Raw genomic sequence first — 10051 nt, forward strand, 5'->3', positions numbered from 1 at the left:
TAAATTCGTCCAAGCCTCATATCTAGAAGGATCTTTGGATTGCTTGGGGCCTAAGTTATTCAATCAGGGTTAACGGTGTAACCCTAGTAGCTCATAGTATAAATAGACCCCATGGGTGAGGGAAATCGGCCACTCTCTTGCAAGATAGAAACCCTAGAGCTGATTTCCTCACTTCTCCTCTCTCTCTAATTCATCCTCTTGCTAGTTGGTGTTTGTAATCCATTAGAGGAGTGCCAATTGTGACTCTCAGCTCCAAGAACAAGAAGATTCAAGCAAGCAACTTAAGGTATTCTTCTAGATCTGAGTTCATATGTTATGATACAATTGTTTACACTAGATCTAGAATTGTAAGCCTTGGATACAATGCATATTCAGTTAGAGAAACCTAGATCCAAGCATTAGGGTTTGCATGTACACATAGGAAAGGTCTTATGGCTCAAACCCATTAATTAAAACCTCCCAGGACACCACAGCTGAATGGTCTGGCTGAGAGGCGCAATCGGACTTTGTTGGACATGGTTCGCTCTATGATGAGTCGAGCTTCGCTACCAATCTCTTTTTGGGGGTATGCCTTAGAGACTGTCGCCTATATTCTTAATCTGGTCCCTACAAAGAAGGTTGCCAAAACACCTCATGAGATGTGGATTGGGAAAGTTCCCAACTTGGACCACATCAAGATTTGGGGTTGCGAGGCTTTTGTGAGATGCGAGACTCACGATAAGCTCGAACCTCGAAGTGAAAGGTGTATTTTCATTGGCTACCCACAGAAATCTTTTGGTTACCTCTTCTACAAACCCAGTGAGAATGTGGTCATTATGGAAAGGAGATGAGTCTTTCGTGAACGAGAGTTCATGAGCCAAAGAAACAGTGGGAGGCAAATTGACCTTCAAGAACTTCAAGAGTCAAGTTGTGAAGGAACCTCAAATCCTAGCAATCAACCTGAGGAGGAAACTCCTGTTGATCCGACTGACGAGTCTGTACCTCTAAGGCATTCCACGAGAGTTAGGAATGCACCTGAGCATTACTATGGTTTCCATATTACTATGGAAGGTGACACACTTATCATTGATAGTACACTGGTAAATCTGGATGAGCCTAACAGCTACATGGAATCCATGGCAGGCCCTGAGGCTGCTACATGGAAAGAGGCTATGGACAACGAGATACGGTCCATGTATGACAATCAAGTTTGGAACTTGGTTGACAATGGACCAGGTCGTAAAGGGGTTTACGGCCGAAGAACATGTCTTGGCCGTAAACTCCTTGATTCCTATGATTTCTTATGTTTTCTAAGTCTTAAACATGATAAACGTAGTGTACAATGAGTTGGATCAAGAGTACTTACGATCTAGGAGCTTGAATGGTCGGTTTTGGCCAAAAACACGAGTGTGTGTTCTTGATGTTCTTGGTGAAACTGAAAATCTACATAATGGAATGATTTCACGGATGAAATCATGTAAGATTACTAGTTCATGAAAGATATCAACTAGTTAAGACAATAAGCTTACGAGTTTTGAAGATCGGGGACGAAGATCGGGATGATACTTGAGAGGATTTGGGCCAAATGGAAGGAAGGAATGAACAAATGGCCACCCTTTCACCATATAGGCAAGAGTTTACAGCCCACATGGATTTTACGGCCGTAAACTCCCATGTGTTGGCCGTGAACTCCTTGCATGAGTGCTTAGGGTCTTTTCTTTGTGCTAAAACTTCAGCCGATTAACCCCGACACTTATTCCTTAAGTGTACAAGGCTCAGAATGCTCAAATAAACTTCTAATTGTGCTAAAAGATAGCAGAAATGAGTTTGACTTTCAATGAAGTGTTTGACTATACTGGATGGAAAATTTCAAGTTGTCACATAAATGGAGGGGCAATCACTTGGAAGAGTTCCAAGCAAGAGATGGTAGCTGATTCGACTTGTGAATCAGAGTACATAACAGTGAGTGAAGCGGAAAAGGAGGCGATATGGCTGAAGAACTTCATCGGAGACCTTGGAGTTGTAGTAGCTATTAAGGAGCCTATGGAGATTTTCTGTGACAACAATAGTGCAGTTGCCTTAGCCAAGGAACCGAGAGATCATGGCTGATCCAGACACATTGACAGAAAATATCACTTCATAAGACACAAGATAAAAGAAGGAATCCTCATGGCAAAGAGGGTATCATCAGAAGAGAATCCTATAGATCCCCTTATAAAGGGACTGACGAGGGTTAGGCACTTACAGCATGCGAGACGCATAGGGTTGAAGGATGATATTAGTTTTACAGATTAGATAGCTGTTTCTAAAACTTGCAAAATTTAATTGACATTTGATGATGAATAAAAGGTGTTTTTATTTATGAGTAAGGTGTTACTGTCTTTGTCAATTATTTACTATTGTTTCAGCTTTGCATGTTTTGACTTCCAGAATAAATTACTTTATTCAAACTTCCACAATCGGTCATACGTCGGAAGTAGGTATGAATTAAGATTGTCATGAATTCGGCTTGTAGATGACTAAAGGTGTTTAGCCATCACAATGGTTGCTACAACATTCATGAGTGCTCATAAGTTATGAGTATTATAATAAACCCACACTCACTGGCATCACTTCATGGAATTTAATCTCGACTGATCATGAGACGGTAATATCATATAAGTCTTCAAACCTAGAGATATGACTTGTTGCCTATGAGTTGGTTATACATTTATTGTATGTAAACGCATTGGTAACTCGATGTTATAAAACATGCCTTCGTGTATAATTCCACAAGTAGTAGAACAAGCATATGAGTCGAAGTTTATCTGTTCCTTCTTGGATTAGAAGCGATATCTAGGCCCCTCGATGATTTTATGCCAACCCTTGTATTGGGCCCCGTTAGAACTAAGTTGATGTGTTCCATTAAGTTCTATGTCAAACAAATCGGGAAATCGAGAAACAAACTGCTAGACAATAAGTAAGACATGGTTCCATGTATATGTCTGGCTGATATCTAGAACAAAGGATTATATGATCACTTATCTAAAATGACGCTTCATAGTTCAAAAATGTTTTGAGAGCTACGATTGTCGGTTGGTTCCTGAAGTAATATATGCAAATATAGTTATTAGACTTATCCAAGTGGGAGACTGTTGGATAAGGTGTCTAAGTCCATCACTTTATTTAGTATATACTTGACCCGACCCGGCATGGTCCATTTGGGTTGCACTTCACCCGAACTATTTATGGTTAAACCTTTGAGAATTGTATGTTTATGATTTGTTAATATATTATAAGTTATAATATATTAATATGAAATCATATTATTTTAATTAGTATTGATCATCAATTAATTTAGAATTAATTTGGTGATAAAAAAGGTGACTAATTAAATATAGGCTCTTGTATTTATATAAGTGTTGGCTAATACTCATTTGGAATGGGCTTGGCATGCATGGGAGTCCATGGATATTCCATGGAGCTTTTAACCCATGGATCCTTAGAAAAGAAGAGTCATGGGTATTAGGGTTTACATGGATGTAACCTTAATCCTCCACACTATATAAAGGAGCTTTTGATGCTTGAAATGGCACTAGTTGTGTGTGTAAAAGTGGTGGCCGATTTCCATAAGCAAGCATACACTCTCATAAGGGTTTTCCAAGTTTGTGGTGATTTGTGATTTCCATTTGAGGCATCCATATTATTGGTGCTAGGCTCTCAAACTCCAAGGAATCAACTCACATTTGAAAGGTATGTAATTCTTCTAGCCATTATGTTTAATGTTCTCCATGCCATGCCAGATAGGTTATGAACCTTGGAAAAACAAAGTTGCATGTATTCATAGTAAAACATAGATCCAAGGTTTTAGGGTTGCATGAACACGTTAGGAGTGTTAGATTGCTCAAAACCCAACAGTGGTGGTGACAATAAGGGCAACTAGGGTTTATGATGAAGATGTTGGAAGTGATAGATAAGGTGACGAGGCAAGGGTTCACGGTAACAATTGAAGGTTGAGTTTTGGTTCTTCGATGGAGGGAGGAGGGTGGCATAGGTAGCTCCTGTAGTTAGAAAATAGTGGTGGTTGGTGGGGTTTGATGGCGGAGGGAAGTCAGCTCCAACAGTGTGTGCAGATATACAAATGGTGGTGGTTTTTAGTTTTTAGATGGACAGAAGAAGGTAGTGTATGTAGCTTTTACGGCGAAGGACAATGATAGCAACGAGTCCATAAGAGAGAGAGAGAGAGAGAGAGAGAGAGAGAGAGAGAGACGTGAAACCAATTTTACAAGGTTTTAAAAACATGACTGGACATTAAAGTGACTGTCTTACCGGTTCGACAGTTCAATTGGTCCGATCGGTTGAACCGGTCCCAAAAGCCGGAAAAAGTGAATGATTATATTTTTTGACGGCGAATGACAATGATAGCAATGAGTCCTTAAGAGAGATAGATAGATAGATAGATAGATAGAGAGAGAGAGAGAGAGAGAGAGAGAGAGAGAGAGACATGAAACCAATTTTACAAGGTTTTAAAAACATGACCGGACATTAAACTGACCGTCTTACCGGTTCGATAGTTCAATTGGTCCGATTGGTTGAACCGGTTCCAAAAACCGGAAAAACTGAATGATTATATATATATATATATATATATATATATATATATATATATATATATATATATATATATATATATATATATATATATATATATATATATATATATATATAACCATCGACACTCATTGTCTCCCTAATCCGATATGATACAATTTAATATTTTATATTTTTTCATTATGTACATAGATTATTAAAAGGGGATATTTAATTTTCAAAGCTCAAAATCGTAAGAATATATATATATATATATATATATATATATATATATATATATATATATATATATATATATATATATATATATATATATATATTCTTACGATTTTGAGCTTTGAAAATTAAATATCCCCTTTTAATAATCTATGTACATAATGAAAAAATATAAAATATTAAATTGTATCATATCGGATTAGGGAGACAATGAGTGTCGATGGTTATATCCTAATTCCCACATCCCCTAATAACAAAAGCGTGAGGCCTTAAAGAGGTTTACAAAAGGAATAATGTGACAAGTGCAAAAATTATCATCCATCGTCAATAACAAACGTGATGTATATCAAATAAAATATACTGGAAATGTAAAATATTTGTCAATTTATAATAAAAATACAAGATTGTGTATTCAAATATATTAGATAAAATCAATAAGCTAGTTCGTAAACTAAAATTTAGGTGTGCAAATAGTTGTCGTGTTTTATATAAATAGTAACATATTCCGAAAATAAACATCGTCATGATCCCAACACCCTCATCCGCAACGCGTAGAGCCTAACAAAGCACCTTATAAGAGTGAGTTGACTGCCCATTTTCTGGTTGTTTTTAAATTATAGGGAATACATGTTAATTATTATTATTATTTTTACAAAACATATTTATAGGGATCGATATTCCGCTCAAATAATATAGTAAATATCATAGCTCATCATTACTCTGCCCAAATGATAAAAAATATTTATTATACTAAGTCTGATGGGTCTTGATATAAAATTTAAGAGACTTTTTTTTTTTTTTTTTTTTTTTTTTTTTTAAAATGACAGCAGAAGCTTTAAAAATAACAATACTATTTTCAAGTTTATAACAAAACCAAATTATTCAGGATTCATTTATAGAGGTTAGAATGATATTAAAAACAATCATAGAGTGTTTTAGAATGACAAAATTTGGAGCCTTTGAACCCATTTGGTTTTGGGGTGTTGATGAAGATAGTAAGATCAAAGAAGATCTTCTCTACAAGTATCCACCATCAAGAATAAGACACTTAGAATATTACTTCTTCTTATATTCTTGAGTGTCTTATGCCTTTAAGCACTTAACTAAAATAAGAACTAAAGGAGATAAAACAAAAGAACTTCAATCACCAAAAGCAAACTTCAAAAGGGGAGATGGTGAAAGAAAGAAGAAGTTGTGCCGTTATCATATTAGAGAGAGTTCAAGACCAAAAACAACTAGCTAAAAACTCATGCAAGACACTTCCTTTTATACTACCATGCATGATAACGGCTAGTCATTAATATACACTAGAGTAATGGCTACTAAAAGGATTATGAAAGACAAGGTATGGAGGTTGACAAACAACCTCCACGTCTCTAAAAACTTTTGGCAATAGCATGGTAAGAAGAAGATAAAAACTTTCTCCAAGTTACTTTAACTAAGGTTTAAATAACTAGTTTGTCTTTTTCTTTAATTATTATTTTCAAAAAATCTTAATTTTTCTCTAATCAAATACAAGAATTGATATTATTAATTAATAAATATATTAATAATAAATATACAAAATCTGCTAACTTGATAAAGGTGTGACCATATAAGATCATATGTTATTAGCAATATCACTCAATAATGATTATCGAGCATATAGAACCAACAATCTCCCACTTTTACAAGATTCATTACAGACTGACATACATAGTAGTTGGTGTCTAGAAATGGGCTACTGCCCCCCCCCCACACACACACACACAACACACCAAGGGTGCCATGTTATCAAAAACCAATTAAAGGAGGTCTTAACTGCAATTGTTACTAAAGGTGTGGTATAAGTTAATCATTTATCTTAGACGTCATGTTGAACATGAGATATAGATTGTTATCAATATCATGTGGTGTTCAACCTTTAGGATGGCCGTGGATGTCTAACTCTTAATTTATAAGAAGTACAGATACCATCTTGACTACGTATTCCCATCATGTAGTTCATGCTATACCCAATGATGGCCCTTATAACTTCCTTTTACGGAACAACGTTAAAGCATGTCAAAGTGAAAAAATTCCTACACTTAAATCCCAAATATGTATCTCAGAATGAAGAATATGAAGATACTACATTTTATCAAACATCACTTTTGACCATGGTCTACAAAGTGATTTTTATACGGGTTAGCTCCAATACTTATTCCACTAATCAACTACCTATAAAGTTGGTAGCAACTCTTACTATTTTCTTCTCCCTGAAAATCAACCAATCCATTCATATTAGTCTTACCACATAGATGCTCCCATAACTACGAACGACTATGAACATTTAGAATAACCAAGTTATTTAAGGATTAAACATGCTAATATAGAACATAAAAATTATTTAATGAAAGATTATATCCATTATATCAACTCGATACAATATATGTTGTTTGTACTTTTCCAATATCCACATAGTAAATTTCAATGAAATACATCCAATTAGGACAAGAAGGTCCTATAACACTAGTGTGACTTTCATGCTTTAGCTACTAAATGAACTTTGTTAAGTAGATTCGACAAACTTTATTTCTATAAACTTTACGAATACCAACATTTTCAGTTTCATATATATAACTCATATATGGAGAAAACTTTTGAGAATGCATTAGATGCTTAAATTATGACATAGATACGAATACTTGCATAATGGGATTACTCATAGTCATAATGAACTAAACATTAATGATTTTCATATGTGGTTCCCCGAACAAGAATGTACTCTAACTCTGATGTGTAACTGTAATAAAGATCTACATGGAACCGCTATCCATGTAACTTTCTCTTCATTCATAATGAGGACACACCCGATTGTCATTGAGAATCATCTCAATCTACTGGTATTTAATTCGTCATGCTTTAAACTTATGATTTTTTTGGCTTTCATGCATAACCATGGCATATACGATTAATCCAATTGCAGCAGAAAATGGAACACATACATATTATCTAGTTCAAAACATTGTACTAGGCTTTTGAGGGATGCTCAAAAATCATGTCATGTGGTGTTGACAAGATTACTCTCTAGAGTCTTTAATCTTAAGCTCTTTATGATCCTTTAGAATTAATGCAATTTTACTTAATATTTTAAGTTGCCATGATCTATCTTTATAGTTATTTATTCCAAAAATTAGTATGTTAACTACATATAAGACTAGGGATGTTACTATGCTCCCACTAGCTTTGTACAAAACACATGAGTCTTTGTGATTTATAATTAAATCACACTATATGATTATCTTATAAGAATGAAGACTTTTACTTTCAGATGTTATCTTAAATCTAACAGATTTTCATTCATGTATGTTTTCTTTCTTGAAAACGCAACTACTCATTATATGCATAATATATCAAGGAAGAGTAATCAAGTTCGTACTTGATAATCATACATGAATGCATCTCTATGTATTTTGCTAATTTTTGATTAAAATTTTTAAATAGATAAAGACACTTGCGAATCGTCTTCCCATATAAATAAGACACATATATCAAATGAATGAAGCTCATTTTCCTTAAAAAAATTCTATCCTTTCGAAATTGTTATATGTATTTCATGTTTATATAGTCATATAGATTATGACATAGAGATTTTTGAATCAAATATCATTTGATTTCATAGGTGTTCTCTTTGGAACTATCCATTTAGTAGAAACTTATAGATTTACTTCATAAAGGACATTATGGGAAAATATTCTTAACACAAAATACACCGTTTTAAAACATTAATGTAGACATTCATTAAACGATAAGTAAGTCTGGAATTATTCATAAATTACTACTATTACATGTTCCTATATGAATAGGTAGAATAAATGTATTATTTAAATACTATAACAATAGTTTTTACAACTTCGACATGAACTATCATTCGTCTATAGTCAGTTGATTATTTCTTCTGATCATCAGCATGTCATATCAATTATTAGTGTCACCTAAAGTATAACATACTCAAGTGAATGGTGAAAAAATAAATAGTTCTATCATATAGATATACGGGTCTTGGTCATGCCAGACTTCCTTAGATAAATGAGATTAGAGGGGTAGTTTCTCTTTCAGTGTCCAGTTTCTTCCACAATGGAAACAATACTGATCATTGTGGACCTTTCTTGATCTCTAGGTTTTTGTTGTATTTCCCTTAACTGAACTATATGTGTATTAGAGTGCACAATCTCTTAGACATCCTTTATTCAATGGTTAAACAGGTATGACACACGTTCTACTATTCTTACGGAATATCTACTTTACTTGATGACACAATTGATATGTTTCGTAATTATCTAAGACTTTCTTCAAGTCAAAGGCTATTATTCCAGTGTGATCTGAGGCACATGAACATCATCACAATAATACTTTTATCAAATTATCCTGATTAGACTGATTGGTTGGAAGAGGTTGTTCGGGTATGGGATCTTTCAGTATATATAATTTCTATTTATTCTTAAGGAACAACCTCAAGGTATTATACCAGTTACAGAAACTATAATCATCAGATGTTACTATCTCTTGAAACTCAACAAGAAAGAGATTTTACAAGGTGTAAAATATTAGCATTTATTTACAGAATTTAACAAAATTTCATTTAGTATTTTTAATATCAAGTCTTTTAAATTAATACATTTTATTTTTTCTAAAACATTATTTTTTTTTAAATCTAGGATCCATGTAACGAAACAAGCAAATGGTTATGTGACATTTATCTCATTTACTTGATCACACTCAGTAAGTAGCTATTACCAATTGCATAAAATATGAAATTCCTAGATAATGGGATCCCAAAAAACTTTTTTTTATCTTGGCATGTGTGATCGCATCTATTCCTCGGACCTCTCATGCTTAGGTGACATTTATAACACAAGATTCCGATCAAGTCTTCCTACTTGAAAAAACTTGTAGCATTGCAACTAACTAGTGACAAGGTGACCCTTATGTCACCAAAAAAATACAAAACCACCCCGAACAACATAAGATAATCCTAGTGGTTAGCTGACCCATCACCCACTAAGATCGTTAAAAGATGCACATGTGTTCTTGAAAAGGACGGTAATGCCTTGCATTTTTAAGAAAAGGTTTTATATATGTTTTACAAATATAGTTATAAAAGCATGGTCTCATGAATATTGCATGCATCCAACAATTCATGTACCCTTTTTTAAAAATCATATCACTTGTTATAAGGTTATTTAGTTAACAAATAAAACTTCATTTTATTTACCATTAGTTGCGATCAGTTATAAACTAAAAT

The sequence above is a fragment of the Lactuca sativa genome, chromosome 8 (assembly GCF_002870075.4).
Source record: "Lactuca sativa cultivar Salinas chromosome 8, Lsat_Salinas_v11, whole genome shotgun sequence".
Classification (NCBI taxonomy): Eukaryota; Viridiplantae; Streptophyta; class Magnoliopsida; order Asterales; family Asteraceae; genus Lactuca; species Lactuca sativa.